Here is a 23,314-nt window from a genome sequence, read left to right as displayed (position 1 = left end):
CTTTATATCTGGGTCTCTTTTGCTGTCTCATATATAGGGTTATCATTACCATCTTTCTAAATTCCATATATATGCATTAGTATACTGTATTGGTGTTTTTCTGACTTACTTCACTCTATATAATAGGCTCCAGTTTCATCCACCTCATTAGAACTGATTCAAATGTGTTCTTTTTAATAGCTGAGTAATATTCCATTGTATATATGTACCACAGCTTTCTTATCCACTCATCTGTCGATGGACATCTAGGTTGCCTCCGTGTCCTGGCTGTTGTAAACAGTGCTGCAATGAACATTGGGGTACATGTGTCTCTTTCAATTCTGGTTTCCTCAGTGTGTATGCCCAGTGGGATTGCTGGGTCATATGGCAGTTCTATTTCCAGTTTTTTGAGGAATCTCCACACTGTTCTCCATAGTGGCTGTACTAGTTTGCATTCCCACCAACAGTGTAAGAGAGTTCCCTTTTCTCTGCACCCTCTCCAGCATTTATTGTTTGTAGACTTTTTGATAGCAGCCATTTTGACCAGCATGAGATAGTACCTCATTGTGGTTTTGATTTGCATTTCTCTGATAATGAGTGATGTTGAGCATCTTTTCTTGTGTTTGTTAGCCATCTGTATGTCTTCTTTGGAGAACTGTCTGTTTAGTTCTTCGGCCCATTTTTTGTTTGGGTTGTTTATTTTTCTGGAATTGAGCCGCAGAAGCTGCTTGTATATTTTTGAGATTAATTCTTTGTCAGTTGCTTCGTTTACTATTATTTTCTCCCATTCTGAAAGCTGTCTTTTCACTTTGCTTATAGTTTCCTTCATTGTGCAAAAGCTTTTAAGTTAAATTAAGTTCCATTTGTTTATTTTTGCTTTTATTTCCATTACTCTGGGAGGTGGGTCATAGAGGATCCTGCTGTGATTTATGTCAGAGAGTGTTTTGCCTATGTTTTCCTCTAGGAGTTTTATAGTTTCTGGTCTTACATTTAGATCTTTAATCCATTTTGAGTTTATTTTTGTGTATGGTGTTAGGAGGTGTTCTAATTTCATTCTTTTATAGGTGGTTGACCAGTTTCCCCAGCACCACTTGTTAAAAAGATTGTCTTTTCTCCATTGTATATTCCTACCTTCTTTATCAAAGATAAAGTGTCCACAGATGCATGGATTTATCTCTGGGCTTTCCATTTTGTTCCATTGACCTATATTTCTGTCTTTGTGCCAGTACCATACTGTCTTGATGACTGTAGCTTTGTAGTACAGTCTGAAGTCAGGCAGGTTGATTCCTCCAGTTCCATTCTGATTTCTCAAGAATGCTTTGGCTATTCAAGGTTTTTTGTATTTCCATACGAATTGTGACATTATTTGTTCTAGTTCTGTAAAAAATACGGTTGCTAGCTTGATAGGGACTGCACTGAATCTATAGATTGCTTTGGGTAATATATTCATTTTCACTATATTGATTCTTCTGATCCATGAACATGGTATATTTCTCCATCTATTTGTGTCATCTTTGATTTCTTTCATCAGTGTTTTATAGTTTTCATGCACTTTTGAAAGCTTAAAACTTATCTTGGTTCATTCCTGCCTCAGGATGAAACCAGTACTCCTTACAATGGCTAACAAAGTCCTCATAAACACATTCATGCCTATTATCTAGCTTCCCTTTTGACATAGTTCCTCTCACTATTCATAAGCTATGCCTGAATTTTCCATTCTTTTTTTTGCCATGCTGTGTGGCATGTAGGATCTTAGCTCCCCAACTAGAGATTGAACTTGTGCCTCCTGCAGTGGATGCATGAAGTCTTAACCACCGGACCATCAGGGAAGTCCCTCAATTTCCCATTCTTTGTCTTTTCTTGGGGATTTTAAATATGCTACACTCTTTGCCTAAATCATTTCACAATCTTTGCCTAAATCATTTCACTCTTCTAGTGTCTATTCAACCATTTGATCATATTCTAAGATTTTACTCTACTTTCTTCCAAAACACTTTCTTAATCAAGTACTAAGTAAGAGTTCTCTGCATTCTCATAACTCCTTATGTTTACCCCATCCTAGTACTAGGCTCTCCAAGTAACCTATCTAACCAAGTTATCTAACCCAGTACTAAGATATAGAGAGTTCTTTTTATTTTTATGTTTATTTATTTATTTGGCTGCGCTGGGTCTTAGTTGTGGCATGTGGGATTTAGCTCACTGATCAGGGATCAAACCCAGAACCCCTGCATTGGTTTTGAGAGTCTTGGCCACTAGATCACCAGAGAAGTCCCCACAGGAAGTTCTAAACAAACATTTACTGAATAAGTAAATGAATTCCTCAAAAAATAAGCCAGTGAAAAGGAAAAAAAAGAAGCCAGTGAATCTGAGCTGTAATTTCTCTCTTTTTAACACTTCCTTTTGCTGTGCCATTTACTAGGCTAAAATGTCATTGTGTGAGAATATCTAAAGATCTTTCTGTGCCCATAAAAGAATTAATTCTCAAAATAGACATGCCCTGATATGTAACTAGATGTTTTTATTATTGCTTTGGGAAGTGTTTCACCGAATACATTTCTTATTTTTGTAGGACAACTGACATCTCATAAAATTCTTCCACAAATAATCAACTCAGAAATGATTTCATTCTATGCAATAGATTTTCTGATTCTTTATACCCCACATTTTATTTTGTATGAGCTTACATTTCTTCATTTTTAGTCCTCAAATTCAATGACCAAGATAATATAATATTACAGAATATGACCTCTGCTCAGAAGAACTCCATTTCCACACCATGTATTTACAGGGCTTGGTGAAAGATGAAATAGCTCTTCAATTCCTTCCCCTATCAACTAACACAGCAATTTCTGACACTTATTTTTTTCCTGAGTGGTTTTTCTCTTTAATTTACAATTATGCCTCCTGATCTAATTAGTGTAATTAGCCTTGGACACACAATAAACAAAAGCAACAAACAAAAAAGCCCACAAAATTCCGATTCAATAGCTAGACTTTGATAGATTTTGCAGACCTAAGTTTTCAGCTGTCTTCATAACTCATAACCTTTCATCCTAACATCAATCTCAGTATTCTATTCAATGACAGCTGCTGTCTATTGAGAAGTAGCAAAGGTTTTGGAAAGTTTGTGGGAACACAAAACTTGCCCCATTCATTTTCATTAGTAAACTCAGGGGACACAAATTTCAAGAAAATTGCCAAGAGCACTCCTGTCTTTGTCTGGATGATTTATTATTAGACATCATATTTCTCTTCAAAATATGGTTAAAAGAACTCAAGAAAATCATGTGATTGTTTTACCTGAAATATTTTGTAATTTTATCACCTGAGCATTGAAGCTGCTGACTAGAATATTGATAGAATAACACAAAAGGCTTTGCATGGCTGGAGGGAAGGGAAACAGCAAGACCCATAAGTAGTGGAGTATAACATGGTTAGTTCCTATGAAGGTGACCAGAGAGGAGAGAGTGTACATTGTAAAAGGACAACTTGCCATATCTTTCAAAAATGGAGAAACTGTTGTTATTAAAAAACCAAGTCATAAAACGATAAGGCAATATACCAGCACTAGAGGGCAAATATTATAATTTATAAAAGCAATTAACAAAACCGTTAGGCTGTGGTTTTAGGCTAAATGGCCCATGCTTGCCCTTGAGGAGCCTTGAGGAGCTAATTTCCTAGGAACAATATTCAAGATCTTCCACACATGACACGACATACCTTTCACAGCTCATAACCTGCAATGCCAGCGCTGCCGGTCCAGGATCCACACTTAAGGAACAGGGTGTTAGCTCATGTTCCCATTCCCCACTGCACTGGAGGATCCCCTGGGGGAACTTTGGAAACTGTGCCCACGATCCAACCCATTCTGATGAAATCAGAATCTCTAGGCGTGGAGTTTTCCAGGTGATTATATATCAGTTCAGTTCAGCCGCTCAGTTGTGTCCGACTCTTTGCAACCCCATGGACTGCAGTACGCCAGGCCTCCCTGTCCATCACCAACTCCCGGAGTTTACTCAAACTCATGTCCATTGAGTCAGTAATGCCAACCAACCATCTCAACCTCTGTCATCATCTCTCTTCTCACCTTCAATCTTTCCCAGCATGAGGGTCTTTGCAAATCAGTCAGCTCTTGGCATCACGTGGCCAAAGTACTGGAGTTTCAGTTTCAACATCAGTCCTTCCAATGAACATTCAGGACTGATCTCCTTTAGAACAGACTGGTTGGATCTCCTTGCAATCCAAGGACTCTCAAGAGTCTTTTCCAACACCACAGTTCAAAAGCATCAATTCTTCGGCACTCAGCTTCCTTTATGGTCCAACTCTCACATCCATACATGACCACTGGAAAAACCATAGCCTTGACTAGACGGACCTTTGTTGACAAAGTAATGTCTCTGCTTTTTAATATGCTATCTAGGTTGGTCATAACTTTTCTTCCAAGGAGTAAGCATCTTTTTATTTCATAGCTGCAGTCACCATCAGCAGTGATTTTGGAGCCCATAAAAATAAAGTCAGCCACTGTTTCCACTGTTTCTTCATCTATCTGCCATGAAGTGATGGGACCAGATGCCATGATTTTTGTTTTCTGAATGTTGAGCTTTAAGCCAACTTTTTCACTCTCCTCTTTCACTTTCATCAAGAGGCTCTTTAGTTCTCCTTCACTTTCTGCCATAAGGGTGGTGTCATCTGCATATCTGAGGTTATTGATATTCCACCCAGCAATCTTGATTCCAGCTTGTCCTTCATCTAGCCCAGCGTATCTCATGATGTACTCTGCATATAAGTTAAATAAGCAAGGTGACAATATACAGCCGTGACATACTCCTTTTCCTATTTGGAACCAGTCTTTTGTTCCATGTCCAGTTCTAACTGTTGCTTCCTGACCTGCATACAGATTTCTCAAGAGGCAGGTCAGGTGGTCTGGTATTCCCATCTCTTGAAGAATTTTCCACAGTTTATTGTGATCCACACAGTTAAAGGCTTTGGCATAGTCAATAAAACATAAACAGATGTTTTTCTGGAACTCTCTTGCTTTTGAGATTATCCAGTGGATGTTGGCAATCTGATCTCTGGTTCCTCTGCCTTTTCTAAATCCAGCTTGAACATCTGGAAGTCCATGGTTCACGTACTGCTGAAGCCTGGCTTGGAGAATTTTGAGCATTACTTTGCTAGAGTGTGAGATGAGTGTAATTGTGAGGTAGTTTGAGCGTTCTTTGGCATTGCCTTTCTTTGGGATTGGAATGAAAACTGACCTCTTCCAGTCCTGTGGCCACTGCTGAGTTTTCCAAATTTGCTGGCATATTGAGTGAAGCACTTTCACAGCATCACCTTTTAGGATTTCAAAAAAGCTCAACGGGAATTCCATCACCTCCAAAAGCTTTGATCATAGTAATGCTTTCTAAGGCCCACTTGACTTCACATTCCAGGATGTCTGGCTGTAGGTGAGTGATCACACCATTGTGATTATCTGGGTAGTGAAGATCTTTTTTGTACAGTTCTTCTGTGTATTCTTGCCACCTCTTCTTAATATCTTCTGCTTCTGTTAGTTCCATACCATTTCTTTCCTTTATTGATCCTATCTTTGCATGAAATGTTCCCTTGGTATCTCTAATTTTCTTGAAGAGATCTCTAGCCTTTCCCATTCTATTGTTTTCTTCTATTTCTTTCATTGATCGCTGAGGAAGGCTTCCTCTCCTTGCTATTCTTTGGAACTCTGAATTCAGATGCTTATATCTTTCCTTTTCGCCTTTGCTTTTCGCTTTTCTTCTTTTTCATCTATTTGTAAGGCCTCCTCAGACAGCCATTTTGCTTTTTTGCATTTCTTTTTCTTAGGAATGGTCTTGATCCCTGTCTCCTGTACAATGTCATGAACCTCCGTCCATAGTTCATCAGGCACTCTATCAGATCTAGTCCCTTAAATCTATTTCTCACTTCACTGTATAATCGTTAGGGATTTGATTTAGGTCATACCTGAATGGTCTAGTGGTTTTCTCTACTTTCTTCAATTTATGTCTGAATTTGGCAATAAGGAGTTCATAATCTGAGCCACAGTCAGCTTTCAGCCTTGATTTTGCTGACTGTATACAGCTTCTCCATCTTCAGCTGCGAAGAATATAATCAATTTGATTTCGGTGTCGGCCATCTGGTGATGTCCATGTGTAGAGTCTTCGCTTGTGTTGTTGGAAGAGGGTGTTTGCTATGACCAGTGTGTTCTCTTGGCAGAACTCTATTAGCCTTTGCCCTGCTTCATTCTGTACTCCAAGGCCAAATTTGCCTGTTACTCCAGGTGTTTCTTGACTGCCTACTTTTGCATTCCAGTCCCCTATAGTGAAAAGGACATCTTTGTTGGGTGTTAGTTCTAGAAGGTCTTGTAGGTCTTCATAGAACTGTTCAACTTCAGCTTCTTCAGCATTACTGGTTGGGGCATAGACTTGGATTACCATGATATTGAATGGTTTGCCTTGGAAATGAACAGAGATCATTCTGTCGTTTCTGCGACTGCGTCCAAGCACAGCATTTCGGACTCTCTTGTTGACTATGATGGCTACTGCGTTTCTTCTAAGGGATTCTTGCCCACAGTAGTAGACATAATGGACATCTGAGTTAAATTCACCCATTCCAGTCCATTTTAGTTCGCTGATTCCTAAAATGTCGACGTTCACTCTTGCCATCTCCTGTTTGATCACTCCCAATTTGCCTTGATTCATGGACCTAACATTCCAGGTTCCTATGCAATACTGCTCTTTACAGCATCGGACCTTGCTTCCATATTTAGACTCAAAGCTTACAGGATCTTAGATCCCTTACCAGGGACCCTCAGCAGTGAAAGCACTGAGTCCTATCCTCTGGGTCACCAGGGAAGTCTCTTCAGATGACTTCAATGAATAGTCTGTGCTGAGACTCATTGTTCTCCTCACATTTGACTATGCACCTTTCCCCATCAAAGAACTGTTTTCTCTCCCTTGCTCGTATGACTCCCTCAACCTGCTTTTTATCACGGTACTAATTTTTCCTTCTCTCCAGATTTAACTGAAATGACACTCCCATAAGCAGTCCAACTTTTTCTAAAATCCATTTTTAGATTCAGCTAGATTAGCTGAGCATGGGGAATCTAAATTCAGCTGTACTAGTCTTCTGCTAAACTATCTGTGATGCATCACCATTTAGGGTTTCGCATGTCACCATCACCATCTATTTAACTTATCCATCAACAACATGCTGCACACAAGTTAAATAAAAAACAGGCTTTCTTCAAGCTGAACCCAACATTTGTATCAACATTATCCATTAAACTTTCAGGATCTAATGCCTGATAATCTGAGGTGGAGCTGATGTAATAATGAAGGAAATAAAGTGCACAACAAATGCAATGTACCTGAATCATCCCCAAACCATCCCTCCCCCTCCATCCATGGAAAAATTTCTTCCACGAAATCAGTCCCTGGTGCCAAATATCGGGGACTGCTGCCCTAAACTCTGCTTCCATAGTATTTTTCTTCTTTCCCAGATCGTAGCCTTAATTTTATTCTACTTTGCATCACAGAGTTAGCTCTATCTCCTTGAGGACAAGGAACATATCTTACTGACTTGGATAAATTCCATGACATTAACACATAGCAATTGGTTGATGACTATTTGTCACTGTTTGCTTTTCAAGAGTACAGAACTAATAAAACTTGATTAGAGTTACAAATTTGTCATATACCAACTGGACATCTTAAGCAAGTCACTTCATTTGTAAGGCCTCATTTTTTCTGATTGTGAAATAGAGAAAACTGAAAATACTGCTTATATTACAGGGTTGTTAAGAGTATGAAATAATACCTGTTAAACAACTTTTTTAAGTGGCAAGTACAACCAAAATTTCAAACAAAGGAAAAGGTCTGGAAAAGCCTCATCTGTGACAGTCATTGTACATATCCATACTATGTGTATATGAATACACACACACACACATACACACACACATTGAGAGTCTAGGACCCTTGGACAATGCCTGAGACCATGGCTGAAGAAGTAGATGGAAATGAGATCATTCATAGGTTTTACAGCCAGAACAGACGCTGCTGAATCATATTCTAAGAACAATAGGATACAACTGAAGCAGGGAGTAATAAAGTTATATTTAAGATTTTAAAAGTCAACACTGGCTTTTGTGTTCTCGAAAGAAAGTGCAATGGGAAAGGGACAATGAAGGAAGCAAGGACAGCTGTTAAGAAGCTACTGTAATAGCAAACAGGAAAGCAATTTTAGACATCAGGCAATCTTATATCATCATACAGCTCCACTGAGATAGAAAGCTATTTTCATTCACACTAAATTTATTATGTATATGACTCCATTCTTCTCTTCAGAAGCACTTTCTCTGTATAAGTAATTAAAATATTTTCAAGCAAAATATTTTATCCTTTCACAATATTAGCCATATTTGCAGTCTTAGAAATGGAAAATGTTTCTACAGCTGAATTTCATCTCTTTAAGAAGAAAGCATGTTTAACTTCTAAAGCTACAGATATAAAATTAAAGATTCAAAGATCCTCAAAGTCTCCCTCAAAGAGAACATCTCTAAATGGTCCTTAATTTTTTCTTGCAGCAAGAAAATCCTGCATCAGCAAAAATTACTTGCTCTGAGGTGAGAGCAAAGGACACTGAGGGATATGTGTTTGAAAACCAGGGGCATATGGGTGATGTGAGGTATGACATCAAATCCACCACAAATCAGAGAATGTAATAGTCCTTCTGTTGTTGCTGTTGTTGTTCAGTCACTCAGTCATGTCCAACTCTTGCAACCCCCTGGACTGTACCCCACCAGGCTCCTCTGTCCATGGGATTTCCCAGGCAAGAACACTGGAGTGGGTCCCATTTCCTCCTCCAGGGGATCTTCCCCGACCAGGGATCAAACCCAAATCTCCTGCATGAGCAGGCAAATTCTTTATCCCTGAGTCACCAGGGAAGCCCCATACAGGCAAATACCTGTTAGCCACGGCAAAGGGCTCAGGGCATCTTTGGGGTAGCAATGTCAGAATCACAGTGAATGGCACAGTAGTAATGGAAGCAAACAAAAAAGCAAATCTGATGAAATAAAAAGAGTATCAGTTTGGGCGAATCAGGCAGACAAGGGATCATTCACAGCATTATCATCTTCCCACTGGAAAACTTTGAGTAGCTAAAACTTGGAGCTTCAGTTTTTCACTTGCAGAATGAGAAATTTACCTGTGCCATGTTACTGTGAAAGTAAACAAAATGTTTATAAATTGGTACAGTGCCTAGCACGGAGTTGTACTCGTTATGGTTATAGACACTGACATTTTCAAGAGCTATATTTAAAAGCTGATACGATCACCCTCAAACCTATATAACAAACTCGTTCTGTAAATGCTCTCTGTTATTTCCTGCCTTCAACCTAGATCATGGTTCCTTTAAGGACTGTGTCTATGGGCACATGGTAGCTATAGCAACACAGAAAACTAAAGAATACCAAAATAGTTCTGAGAAGAAAGAAAAGAGGAAAAAAGAAAGAAAGAGGAAAAGAGGGAGGAAAAAATAAAAGCACAAAGAATATAATTTATTTTGAAAATAGCCCCTTTTCACTACATACTTTTTCCTTTGGATATGAATTCATCTCAATAATATTTCCTTTATTTTTAGATAATGCACATATTATCCTATAACATTTGCCTTTATTTTCATGGGATTTGTTCATATTAAGAAAAAGCACAAAATTTACATATTATTAATATCGATTAATCACATCCTACAAAGGCAAAACAAATACCTGTCACTCAATCACCACACTTGTACCAGGCACCCATCTCTTTATCAAGGAGGAAGTGGTGTCTCGGTGCTAATAAATACCCAGGCTTTTCTAGCACCAAAAGCTTCTGCGTATTCCATCTGTGCGCCTGCCTCAATTCTCAGAAAGTGTTATTCAAGCCTTTTGCTTTTATACATTTGTTAGCAGATTTACTAACAAAGCAGTGTGGAGAGCATTTCTTCTACATACCTGTCCTCTCTGCCTACTAAAGCCTTACCTCACATCTTCAAAGAAAGTTCAGCTCCTCCCTTAAGCTTGTCCTAAAATCTTATCACTTACACAGAAACCTGCTTATGTGAATGAACATCAAGTGTGGCTATTTCAAATTCCTCTGGGCTTTTGGGCTAATAGTTCTTAGGTTCCATACCAAGTGGCTACATTCCAACCACAAGTACAGAAAAATCCTTGAGACATACTGATGTGGAAACTCAATCAACAAGACAAAGAAACTAACTAAAAACTGTCTAAGGTTAAAATTCTTGTCTCCTTGTAAGAATCTCCCTCACACAAAGATTAACTGTTGTTTTCGTTTCAGAATACCCCAGCAAATACAACATTCTTGCTTTAGCAATAAGAAATAATGTTGCCATCAGCTCCAGGGAGGAGACCACCCACCCAATCGCTGTCACTGTAACTTCCTGAGGGATATAAACATGAAAAGTAGAGCCAAGTCCTACATGTGGTGGACTCAGAAAGCCATGAGCAAGGAAGGGACACCTTTTCTCACTCAAGCCTAGGGCTTTGCTCCCTACCTTCCCCCTTTGCTTTCAGCCACAGCTGGGTTTCTGCTTGGCCTCCTGAGAGGATAAGGAGATGAGTAGCTAAGCATGAGGATATCCAGGTCTCTCATATATCACACAAAGGACAGCCAAAAGACAAAAGAGCACAGCAAGCAAGACTAGGACTTCCCTGGTGGTCCAGCGGCTAAGACTCTGTGTACCCAATACACGCACGTTCAACCCCTGATCAGGGAACTATATCCCACATGCAACAACGAAGAGTTCACAAGCCACAACTAAAGATCCTGCATGTTGCAACTAAGACCCAGCACAGCCAAATAAATAAATAAATAAATACATGTATTTAGGAAAGAAAAAAAAAAACCCAGCAAACGAGAGATATTCCAAAGTAGAGAGCCCTACAAAGCCTTGACTCTTGGTTGGTTATACTGAGAGTTCCACCATAGCTCACACAGAATTCCTGGTTCAGACCCTTTCTTCATCTTTTTCTTCCTCTAGATAAAGAAAGGCTTCAAGCTATCCCTGGGAGCCTCTGAGAAACCTCTTCTTTGAGTCACTATCCAGCATGGTGTAAGCAGAGATTTGAACTGGCACTGGCTTGATAGCAAGATTACATGTTTAACAACTAGAAAGCCTGAAAAGAATAATAAATTTTTTTATCATTTTGATTTTTGAAGTATTTCTATTAAACAAAAAACAAACTTCTGTCAATAGTATCCTATGTACTTTGAAGAGAAATCAGACTGGAGAAACAAATGTGTCATATGGATACCTGAGAATTCAGCTGGAATTAAGATTGCTGGGGGAAATATCAACAACCTCAGACATGCAGATGATAGCACTCTAATGGCAGAAAGAGGAACTAAAGAACCTCTTGATGAGAGTGAAAGAGTAGAGTCAAAAAGCTGGCTTAAAAGTCAACATTCAAAAAACTAAGATCATAGCAAACATATGGGGAAAAAGTAGCAGCAGCAACAGACAACTAATATACTGAATGATAATTTAGTGTGAAGCTTGTATCAGAGACTAGAAATAATAGACAAATTGTTAGTCTTTTTTTTTTTGAGGTTTTCGCAAGTCTGATGATAAGCTAAAGGCCAACATATAAACACATAATTACATTACCGTTTAGTAAATGGTATAAAAGACATATACACAAGAAGTTATTGGAAGATATAAACATGTGAAAAGTATAGGAATCATTAAAAACTTGAAGGAAATGATGCCAAATCTACATCTTGAAGAGAAATACCAATTAGCTCACCCAGAGGCAGTGGGACACAGTGCTATCACTAACTAGGCTATTTTGTTGTCAGCGGGGTAAAATCTTCTGCAAGTAAGATCAGGAAGGAACACATATTGTACAGGGAAACTGGAAGCAATATATTAGGGCAGTTTAATAGCTACCATATTGCTTCTACATGTGTGATCAAAATATAAACTGCATACAGAAGTTTTATGCATTGGCTTCTGCAGAAATCTTTCACTCAATATATTCTTTGACACTGTGTTCATCATTGGTTGTTGATTATTGCAATTTTCTGTCTCTTCAAAACGAATGCCAGTTGTGGGACTCTCCTGGTGGTTCAGTGGTTAAGATTCTGCACTCCTAATGCAGGGGGCCAGAGTTCAATCCCTGGTCAGAGAACTAGATCCTGCATGCCTCAACTCTGGTCACCTGTGCGAACAGCCAATTCATTGGAAAAGACCCTGATGCTAGGAAAGACTGAAGGCAGAAGGAGAAGAGGGCGACAGACAATGAGATGGCTGGATGGCATCACTGATGCAAAGGACATGAGTTTGAGCAAACATGAACTTGGGCAAACTCCAGGAGATGGTGAGGGACAGGGAGGCCTGGCGTGCTGCAGTCCATAGGGTTGCAAAGAGTCAGACAGGACTGGGCGAGTAAATAGCAACATGCCTCAACTAAAAGCTGGCGTGCCACAACTAAGACCCGGTGTGGCCAAAACAAGAAAAAAGGCTACTTGTCTACATTCTTTACATAGAGATAAATATCTCTGAAAACTTGGAAAATGAAGCACAAGGAACTTTACAGTTTATTGTCCCTTACAGCTCTTAATTGGAACAGAAAATGAAACCCTTTTTTCATGCAGCACATTGTGTACCACACCATAATGCAGAGCACACATTCTTTAGGCAATAGTAACTCAGTAACATCAATGCTTAAACACTTCATGTCCAAGATCTGATGGGTTATACTGAGAGTTAATGTAAAATCCCTTTTGTGGTTGTCCATTTGCTTGGTATTTTCAACTTCTCAATTAGTACTGTAATACAAAGCAGTGTTCATTTTATGCTACAATCTCTCTTCTAAATTCAGGAATAATATACTTATCTATTGTGCTAAGATAATACTTTTCCCTCCCAGAGATAACCATTCTGTATCTTTATATTCTTGAGATGACCTCTTACAGGGCACTTATCAATTCCTCCCCACTCCCTGGGCCTGCAACAACCTCCTCGACTGCCATACAGGAGACTTGACCTTCGATGCCTCATTAGCATCATAGATCTCTAGTCCACCACCAGCATCCAGTCCCCCATAGTTTATCTCGGCCATTCTATGACCTGATAGCTGAACTTTCCCACTGTAGCTTCCCTTAACTGAGCTAAGCTCCTCAAAAACACACAAAGCGATTGATTTTTTGTTTGTTTGTTTTTGTTTCTTAGCGAGTGTTGGCTTGAAATAAAGAGATCAAAGATATTTGTCTTCCCTTTTCCAAAGCTTAGCAATATCCACCTCAAGAATCTCATTTTAAACACACTTGTTACAACATATTTTTACATTTTGTGGGTTTTAATCTCTTTGTGTTGACTTCTACTAATAGATTAAAAAAATTCTAAGTGCTGAGATTAAAATTCCTTAGAGAAGAAGAAATAAATCAACAGCTGTTTACTGGTTAAGTCTAGATTTGCAAAGTAGAGAATGATGGTAATCTCTTAAAGGACTTGGAAGAAAAAAGCAATAATTATATTTTGTTTTACTTTGGCATGTAAAATGAAAATGAAATGAAAATGTTGCTTTCATCAAAAATGAAAGCAAAGATGCTTTAATTAACAAGGGAGATACCAATTATTCTAAAAATAAAATATGATTTTATTTCTCATAATTAGAGTTAATATTTTTTAATAACTTGTTTAGCATAGAAAGGAGGAGAGTTATGTGCTGATGCTTTATGGGTGCAGCTTTATAATGTCATGATTTTTTGCAGCACTGTAAACCTACCAAAAAAACATAGTAAATTGTATTGACAAGGTTTTCATGCTTAAGCCTACATTTTATTGTACCATTATCCCTGAACAAATTGAGCCACAATATTTCATTAGATTGGACAGATACATTATTGAACACATAAAAAGAATATCAAAGGCCATTCAACAGTTTTAGCAAAGAGGATCAGTACTACGTTTTGTAGGTTTGTACACAAAAAATATTCAATATCATAGCTATATCTTTTATAATAAGACTCATTTTTAAAATACTCCAAATGAACAGATTATTTTTAAGAGATGCATTTTAAGGTACTGATTTTCATAGATCTTTAATATTCAGAATTATTATATTTAGAAGAGGGAGGTTCACATTCAGACTTACAAATCACATCTCGGAACTGCATTCTCAAACAGTTCTGAGGATAAGTGTGTTAAGTCATCTATTACTTACTAGGTGATATGCAATTTAGTGGCACTAAAGCATCTGAGATTGAAATTTCCCCCACTTTCTACTATTAGCAGTGTTCATTTTTCACAGAGAGTCTAAAGTTTTGTAAGGTTTTTACAAGTGGAAAACCCTGACGTTCCATGTAAACATTGATCATAACAAAGTAGAGCAGCTGCATTAACAGGACAAAGCGGATTAGAGCAATCCTACCAGGGGCAGAAAGAGACATCACAGAACTATAAAAAGGCCAGTTCATCAAGACTAGGTAACGAGCCTAAATGTGTGCAACTAACTATAGAGCTTCAAAATGGACAAAGTAAAAGCTGATAGAAAAAAAAAAAGAAATGGACAAATGCAGTTATTATTTGAAACTTCAACATGTGTCTCAGAAATTGATAACGCCGCAGAACATCAGTGAGTAAACATAAAACTTGAACAGAAATAGCTACCAACTTATCTTAACTGAAGACTGCAACAGCAAAATACACATTCTTTTCAGATTCAGATGGAACATTCACCAAAACAGATCAATAGATTCTCTCCAACTTGGTTGGGTATTTAAAATCTAAGTCGCTTCAGTCATGTCAGACTCTTTATGACCCCACGGACTGTAGCTGTCAGGCTCCTCTGTCCACGGGATTCTCCAGGCAAGAATACTAGAATGGGTTGCCATTTCCTACTTCAAGGGATCTTCCCAACCCAGGGGGTCGAACTCACGTCTCCTGCATTGGTAGGCAGGTTCTTTACCATTAGCACCACCTGGGAAGCTATTTAAACCTATGAAGTTCAATACTGAAGTAAAAAATATTATTTCATTGGACAGTTGGAAGAATCTGATGATGAAAATTGCTGGATTCTAGTTAGTTCTACACACCTTATAGTTTACTATCTAATTTCCAAGTGGTGTACTATAGGATGGGCTTCCCAGGGAGTGCTAGTGGTAAAGAACCTAACTGCTAATGCAGGAGATGGAAGAGACATGAGTTTGATCCCTGGGTTGGGAAGATCCCTTGGAGTAGGAAATGGCAACCCATTCCAGTATTCTTGCCTGGAGAATCCCATGGACAGAGGAGCCTGGCAGGTCACAGTCCACAGCGTTGCAAAGAGTCAGACATAACTGAAGCGACTTAGCTCCCATACACGTACGTACTATAGGATAGTAAGTCCTGGACTTCATATCATCAATCCTACAAACATCTAATAGCAAGTAGGCAAGGGAGTTCCTTGATGGCTTAGTGGTTAGGATTCCAGGTTTTCACCTGTGGCCTAGGTTCAGCCCCTGGTTAGGAAACCAAGATCTTGCAAGCCAAAAAAAAAAAAAAAAAAGTAGGCAGAAAAAGAGCTATACAACCTCTTGCCACTCTCAGCCCTTGGCTGCTGTAACAAGAAGGGTGCACAAAACATTGACTTCAGAGCAGATGCATTATTTTGCCGCTAGGATGGATCAGCACACTTTCTTATATCAGATTCCACAGTCATTACCTGTGAAGGGTGGGGTCATAGGGTTAAATGAAGACCTAATGGCTTATTTTGACAAGATTAGGAATGCAAATCTTATGAGATATTCATACTTCCTTTATTTAAGGGCAGTACAGCTGATAAAATCTTTCTTGCCTATCACATATCTTGAATACTGTTCATTTCACCAATGAAATATAGCCCACCATGCTCCTCTGTCCATCAGATTTCTCAGGCAAGAATACTGGAGTGGGATGCCAATTTCTCTTCCAGGGGATCTTCCCCACCCAGAGATTGAACCCACAGCTCTTGTGTCTCCTGGACTGCAGGCAGATCCTTTACCACTGAGCCATGTGGGAAATCCACCCCTAAGTTGTAGATTGACATTAATTTACATTTAAGACATGTACCACACTCTATATTAATTATATAAATATATTTAAAGTTATGATGCAATCATATATAAATTGATATACTAAAAATAATCAAATATTTTAAATATTTAAATAATCTAAATACTGAAATAATTGAACTGGGAGGTGGGAGGCTCAGGCAGTAAAATGAATTGATAATGTCAAAGGAAATCATGGGATTTTAGGTAAACAACCCTGGGGAAAGAGTTAACCACTTTTTGATAGTTTTTCCTACCATCTCACAGGAAATGTTATTTAACTACCACTCTAGTTTTCTTGAAAACAATGAACAAATTGTTCATCTGTAGGTATACAGGACTTACCTTCTTGAGGCATCTATTAAAATGCTACTTAATAAAGGTAACCATGATTTTTAAAATCAACATTTGACAGAATTTAATTATCTTACTTTTAGTTGTGTAGGAAAAGTATTCTCATTGTACCACATTTTTTAATCCTATTAACATAGGACATATTCTTAGCTGTAAGTGGTTCTATTGATGCTGTCTTATTTCAATCATGGATGGTTACACCATTAAATGGTGTTCATTTAATAGAGCCACTGAAGAATCATTTACCTCCCACGTTCCAATTTTAACACCTACTCTTTGCTCTTCATTTTGTATATTCCAAGTTATTCAACTTCCACAGAGATTTATCTACTTTGAATGCTTGTCAAACTTTTCCAAGGGCTTCCTCTAGTGTTAGAGAAAAATATGCCTCCTCAGGCTTAATCTTTCTTTGAAAGCTTCAATTTTATCTTAGAAATTCATATGAATTTTGTGTTTGAACACACAAAATATCAACGTTAAGTTTTACATAAATGTTAATATTGAAAACTCTGATTGCTTAAATCACACTTATCACATAGTTTCACAAAATTTTCTAGTCTCTATGTGGACCTAACCTAATTTGGAATCAGGAACTTAGTGAACACAGCTATAAACAAATTTAGAGACCATTATGAAGGGTGACAAATGTCTCATGAACCTATTTTTTCACAGTAGCCTCAAGGGGCCATATAAAGAGGAAGAAAATGGAGTTAGCAAGTTCATGAATTCCATTTCAGAATGTCTATCTCAGTAAGAAGCAGAGGGATTTTAGAAGTGAATATTTGTGGCATCACAACAAGTAGGATTAATTCTATAGGGAAGCAACCAGTGTACTCAAGGATCTCTGGAGTTTCCTTTCTTCCTAAAAAGCCAGATTACAGGAATCATCTCCCAGGTTTATATGTGGGAAGTCATGAAGAATGCCTTTTCATTAAACACCAACCTTGAAAAATAACTATTTAATGCAGCTCACAGTTATCTGGAGATGATGGACGACAAAAGCCATAGAAGACAAGGTCATGTAAGTTAGTTTGGGGAAGAGAACAAGGGGTGGCTAGAGGTCAGGAGTAGGAAAGACACTTCCTTTTCTGATTCTCCCTGTTGCCGCTGTGTTTGTATTGTGCGCATGTATTATCTCGTTTAGGAAATAAATTTCTAATAATTTTTAATAAATGATTTCAAGATAATCAGAAAAGCAGCAGCTAGTGGTTTTTTCTCTCATTCATCATAATTTTAGCCTTGGGGGGGTCTCACCCAGACAGCTCTGGAGAAGTTCAAAGTCACAATAAATCAAGCATCCGTGCCTGCCACTGCTTCAAAACTGAGCAGGTGCACAGTTAATCCTTGAGTTGAAACAACAGAGAAGGTATGCAAATGTGAAGGAATAGCTAAAGATACCAATAAATTGCATGTTCCCATTTATTTAAAAAATTAAAATTTATTTTAAAAACAGAGGGAAAAGAATATGTAAATATATTTACTCATTTATGCATCAACAACCTTTTGAAACTACAGATGCCTAAGACTTGCAGTGTGCCATGCTATATTGCAGAAATTGCATTTAATAAGTGGAAACTGAAAGTGTTAGTCGCTTAGTTGTGTCTGACTCTTAGCGACCCAACTGACTATAGCCCGCAAGGCTCCTCTGTCCATGGAATTCTCCAGGCAAGAATACCAGAGTGGGTTGTTATTCTCTTCTCCAGATCTTCCCAGCCCAGGAATCAAACCCACATCTGCATTACAGGCCGATTTTTTACCATCTTAGCCATCAGGGAAGCCTGAATAAGTGGAAATCAACTATCAACATAATTTGCTTTTCTATTTACTTATGACTGTGGATCACAACAAACTGTGGAAAATTCTTCAAGAGATGGGAATACCAGACCACCTGACCTGCCTCCTGAGAAATCTGTCTGCAGGTCAAGAAGCAACAGTTAGAACTTAACGTGGAACAATGGACTGGTTCCAAATTGGGAAAGGAGTACAGCAAGGCTGCATATTGTCACCCTGCTTATTTAACTTATATGCAGAGTACGGCATGCAAAATGTCAGGCTGGATAAAGCACAAGCTGGAATCAAGATTGCCAGGAGAAATATCAATAACTGCAAAATATGCAGATGACACCACCCTTATGGCAGAAAGCTAGGAGGAACTAAAGAGCCTCTTGATGAAAGTGAAAGAGGAGAGTGAAAAAGCTGGCTTAAACCCAACATTCAAAAGACTAAGATCATGGCATCTGGTCCCATCACTTCATGGCAAATAGATGGGAAAACAATGGAAACAGTGACAGACTCTTTTCTTGGGATCCAAAGTCACTGTAGATGGTGACTGCAGCCATGAAATTAAAAGATGCTTGCTCCTTGTAAGAAAAGCTATGACCAACCTAGACAGCATGTTAAAAAGCAGAGACCTCACTTTGCCTACAAAGGTCTATATAGTCAAAGCTATCGTTTTTCCAGTAGTCATGTACAGATGTTAGAGTTGGACCATGAAGAAGGCTGAGCACCAAAGAATTGATGCTTTTTGAACTGTGGTGTTGGGGTCCAAGTCCCTTGTAATGCAAGGAGATGAAACCAGTCAATCCTAAAGGAAATCAATCCTGAATATTCTTTGAAAGGGCTGATGCTGAAGTTGAAGCTCCAATACTTGGCCAGCTGATGTGAAGAGCCAACACATTGGAAAAGACCCTGATGCTGGGAAAGATAGAAGGCAGGAGGAGAAGCGGGTGACAGAGGATAAGATGGCTGGATGGCATAACTGACTCAATGGACGTAAGGCTGAGCAAATTCCTGGAGACAGTGAAGTTCAGGGAAGCCTGGCGTGCTGCAGTCCATAGGGTCACAAAGAGTCAGACTCAAATAAGCAACTGAACAACAACAAATTATAGGGTTATCCATATTAATAAAAAGAACATCCAATACTAAATGAATTAATCTAAACTAAATATTTATATTAATGCATATCCCAAAGTCAGAGGTGAAGCTTTGTTGAGATTGTAAGGAAAAGAGGCACCACACCGTAATACCCACCCAAATTCCTCTCTACTCTCCAAATCTTCCCCCTTCTCAGCCAAAATGCACACCTATTAAAGCAGTGGTGGATCTGAGTGAAAGTCTCTACAGACATGGACTCTTAAATATTGCTCTCCTGACTTCTGACTTCTTAAATATTGCTTCTCCTGCCATTTTTGATTCAGCATCATCAGGATTCATTGGCTATACTCACTGTGGGGCTGGACAGTAAAGAAGACGTTCACTAAGCACAAAGCATTATACTAGGACCTCTGTTAGGCAGATTGTTAAAACTGAAGAAACAGTGGAGGTGGAGTGTGAAACTCCATTTCTCTAAACTCTGCTTCAGAACAATCTTTGACACGTAGAGAATGATTATCTCTTCTTGTTCAGTCTGAAATGTTTAGAGGGGACGGCATTATTCATTTTTTATGCCATAGCCATTTAAGACCACTGCTGCCAAGGAACGGAGGCACTGGCTAAACGACTGCTAATTAAAAATACAGGAAAGCTTAAAGTGACTTCATAAAGATGTCATGGCAATATAGTGCATTAGTAAATCACCATAATTCCCCAGATCCAAGCAAATAAGCCTAGATCTATTTCTTTTTGAATTTTTATTTCAGGATATGAATCCACTGCCTACTCCAAAGGTCTTTGTGAACACAACTGCAGTTCTTTTCTTCTTTCCTAAATAACATCTGTGAAACAAATTACATTCTTCCTCACCAAGGGAAAAGCAAATCCCTTCTTATATAGAAATAAATATAGGAATCTATTTCAACAATCTTTATTCCATACAGCCTCCACACAGGCAAATTTCTTTTTTTCCATTTCTCCAAGGTTTTTCCTTCTTTCTGTCTCCTTGGTGGTCAAAGCTGACCTAGGACATAGAACCAAACCTATCACTTTCTGACTCACCCTCTCCCCAAAGGTACTGAAAAGCCTTGAGGAAATTCATACACTGAGTTAAAACTCTCAATGGAAAAAAAAAAATGTGTTTCATTATAATCAAGTCAGAAAATAGACTTGCCCTCCATTCTCTGTGTAATGCCAAACACCTGTGCTATCTTAGACTAGTCACTAGACTTAATGATGTGTGTATTCATCCAAGTTGCTCATTTTGACCACGAGGTGAAAATTAATAACTCTTAAACCTCCTTTGCATAACCTGTTCCCTTAACTCACTGTTCAGACACCCCTCACCCCCAGTTTCAATCTTTGTTCTCAGTAGATCTGGAGTGAAGACTAAAAATTTTCATTCCTGACAAGCTCCCCCATGATGCCAATACTGCTGATCTGAGATCATACATTGGTTTAAAATGTTCTATTACAATCTTTTATAAAACCTGGGAGCTCCAAACACGGGCTCTGAATGACAAATCGTATTATCTCCTTATGCATCATCCCTGCCAAAGAAATGGACGAATTAGTCCATCAGAGAGTATCTGCTGAATACTACACTTCAAAGTTCCTAGTAAAATATTTTCATCCTAGCTTGGTAGTTACTTTCTAAAGCATCTGTCTTCTCAAAACTCAAAAGCCTTCAATCCAAGTCTTTCAAAGGCCATCAGTAGCCCATCTGTTATTAACATTCTCCTTTTTCCTTATCAACAAGTTATAATAACATAAGACTTATAATTGAATTCTCTGCAAATGGGGTTCAGGACCAAAGAGGCTTTCCTATTCTTAAGATGTGTTTATTCACTCAGTCAACAAATATTTATTGACCACATGCTATGTGCCAGGCACTGTGTCTAATGATAATCACAGAACACAGATGAGCAAATTTCTACAGTTATGGAGCTCACATTCCACAGGGGTAGGAGATGGAAAATAAAATAATAAAAATATAAATAATTTCAGATTCATAAGTAAATGACTAAAATAAAACAATATAATAGAATAAAGGGTGACGGAAGAGTACTACTTTAGAAGGATGATCAGGAAAAGATGCAAATGAGAAAGAGCCAACCATGGAAAGATCTGAAAGAAGAACATTCTAATGATCTAATTTCCATAATTTATTCTGTGTCCCTCCAGTGATAAAGTGATAAGTGAAGAGGAAGCTCTGGATAGAAGCACAGACAGTTCACGTTTATTGCCAAAGTAGGCTGCAAAGTTCCTGAGTACAGATGTAGATGAGTTGGGTGGTGGAATGCGTAGAGGTTCTCAGTGCAGTAAGATAGCTGCTGGGACTGGGGGATGTTTGACAAAAGAGGGAACAATGTAAAATAACTGTGACATGGGGAAGGGAGCAATGAGCACAGGGGACTTTAAGAGCAGAGGAACTACACTATGTGACACTGTAGTAGCGAATACACGTCATTATATAATTGTCTGAATCCACAGAACGTACAACAAGAGTGAAGCCCACTGTAGACTACGGACTTTGGGTAATTATGATGTGTCAGTATAGGTTCATCATGTAGTTAACAAATGTACCACTCTGGTGGGGGATGTTGATAGGTAGAGGAAGGGGTTATGCATGAGTGGAGACAGGAGTATAAGGGAAACTTCTATACCTTCACTCAATTTTCCTGTGGGCCTAAAACCACTTGAACAATAAAGTGCATTATATAAATAAAAGTGAGAAGGTAAACTGATTTGTGCAGTTGTTCTCAACTCTATCAGACCTAATGTCCTCCTTTATAACACATATTTTTAACACCTTTGGAATTATAATAAAAATAATTAATTTAAGCTATCTACCTGTATTTTTAAAATCAATATAATGCCCTCATCATAATATAAAGAAACAAAAGGAAAGTTATTCATAATAAAATAACATGTATTCCCATATGTTAATGCTCAGTACTTAAACATATTAGACCATAGACAACACCACAAATTCTAAAGGTAATCAATCCTGAATATTCATTGGAAGGAATGATGCTAAAGCTCCAATACTTTGGCCATTTGATGCGAAGAGCCGACTTACTGGAAAAGACCCTGATGCTAGGAAAAATTGAGGGCAGCAGCAGAAGGGGACAACAGAGGATGAGATGGTTGGATGGCATCACTGACTCAATGGACATGAGTTTGAGCAAGCTCTGGGAGATGGTGACGGACAGGGAAGCCTGGCATGCTGGAGACCACGGGATCCCAAGGAGTCAGACACAACTTAGGGACTGAACAACAACACAACATATTTATGCCCTCTAGGGGGCGATACAACTGCTGATGAGGACCACTGTTACTGGACATGAAGAGGAGCCCACTCCATTAGGAATTATAATTTCCCAGGAGACCTGGGTTGGGAAGATCCCCTGGACAAGGGAAAGGCTACCCCCTCCAATATTCTAGCCTGGAGAATTCCATAGACTGTGTAGGCTTCCCTGGTGGCTCAGCAGTAAAGAATCCACCCACACTGCAGGAGTTACAGGAGACACAGGTTTGATCGTTGGGTCAGGAAGATCCCCTGGAGAAGGGCATGGCAACCCACTCCAATATTCTTGCCTGGAGAACTGCATGGACAGAGGAGCCCGGTGGGCTACAGTCCATGGGGTCCAAAGAGTCGGACGCGAGTGAAGAGACTTAGCACACATGCACCATCAGTACAGGTGTGCCTTTTGCTCAGCTGCCTGGATGCAATTCAGAGTAGGTTGGGTTGCATTAACCAGGGTGGAAGCTTTACTGGAGAAGAAAATGAACTGAGAATGGAACAAGGAATTTAAGGCCCAGGTCCACATCCCTTTCTGCAATTTAATAATCTAAAAAGAGCATGGAAAAAGGAATGTTTTATTCTGTTTTGCTTTCATAAGTTTGCTCACAACTCATCTGGTAGCAAAATTCAACCTGAACAGACACAAAACTATTTAGACCCCTTACTGATAACACTTACTTGGGAATAATCATCAGTTACACTGCAGATATTACAT

At 38.7% G+C, this 23,314-nt stretch overlaps 1 protein-coding gene and 1 long non-coding RNA gene across 2 annotated transcripts in view; both read right to left on the bottom strand.

Moving 5' to 3' along the window:
• The window catches only part of LOC145518095 (uncharacterized), a 574,529-nt gene that overhangs the window by 495,626 nt on the left and 55,589 nt on the right, over positions 1-23,314 (bottom strand). The gene's annotated exons all lie outside the window — the stretch shown is intronic.
• LOC145516475 (uncharacterized) lies at positions 993-13,744 on the bottom strand. The gene is made up of 2 exons (XR_014061418.1): positions 12,435-13,744; positions 993-3,947 (listed from the first exon to the last, which is right to left on the bottom strand). It is a non-coding gene; the product is annotated as an uncharacterized LOC145516475 (long non-coding RNA).

Source organism: Giraffa tippelskirchi, chromosome 8 (genome assembly GCF_054371585.1).
Source record: "Giraffa tippelskirchi isolate mGirTip1 chromosome 8, T2T-mGirTip1v1.2.pri, whole genome shotgun sequence".
Taxonomy (NCBI): Eukaryota; Metazoa; Chordata; class Mammalia; order Artiodactyla; family Giraffidae; genus Giraffa; species Giraffa tippelskirchi.
Note: the sequence above shows the minus strand (reverse complement) of the source record. Positions and strands in the feature narration are given on the sequence as shown.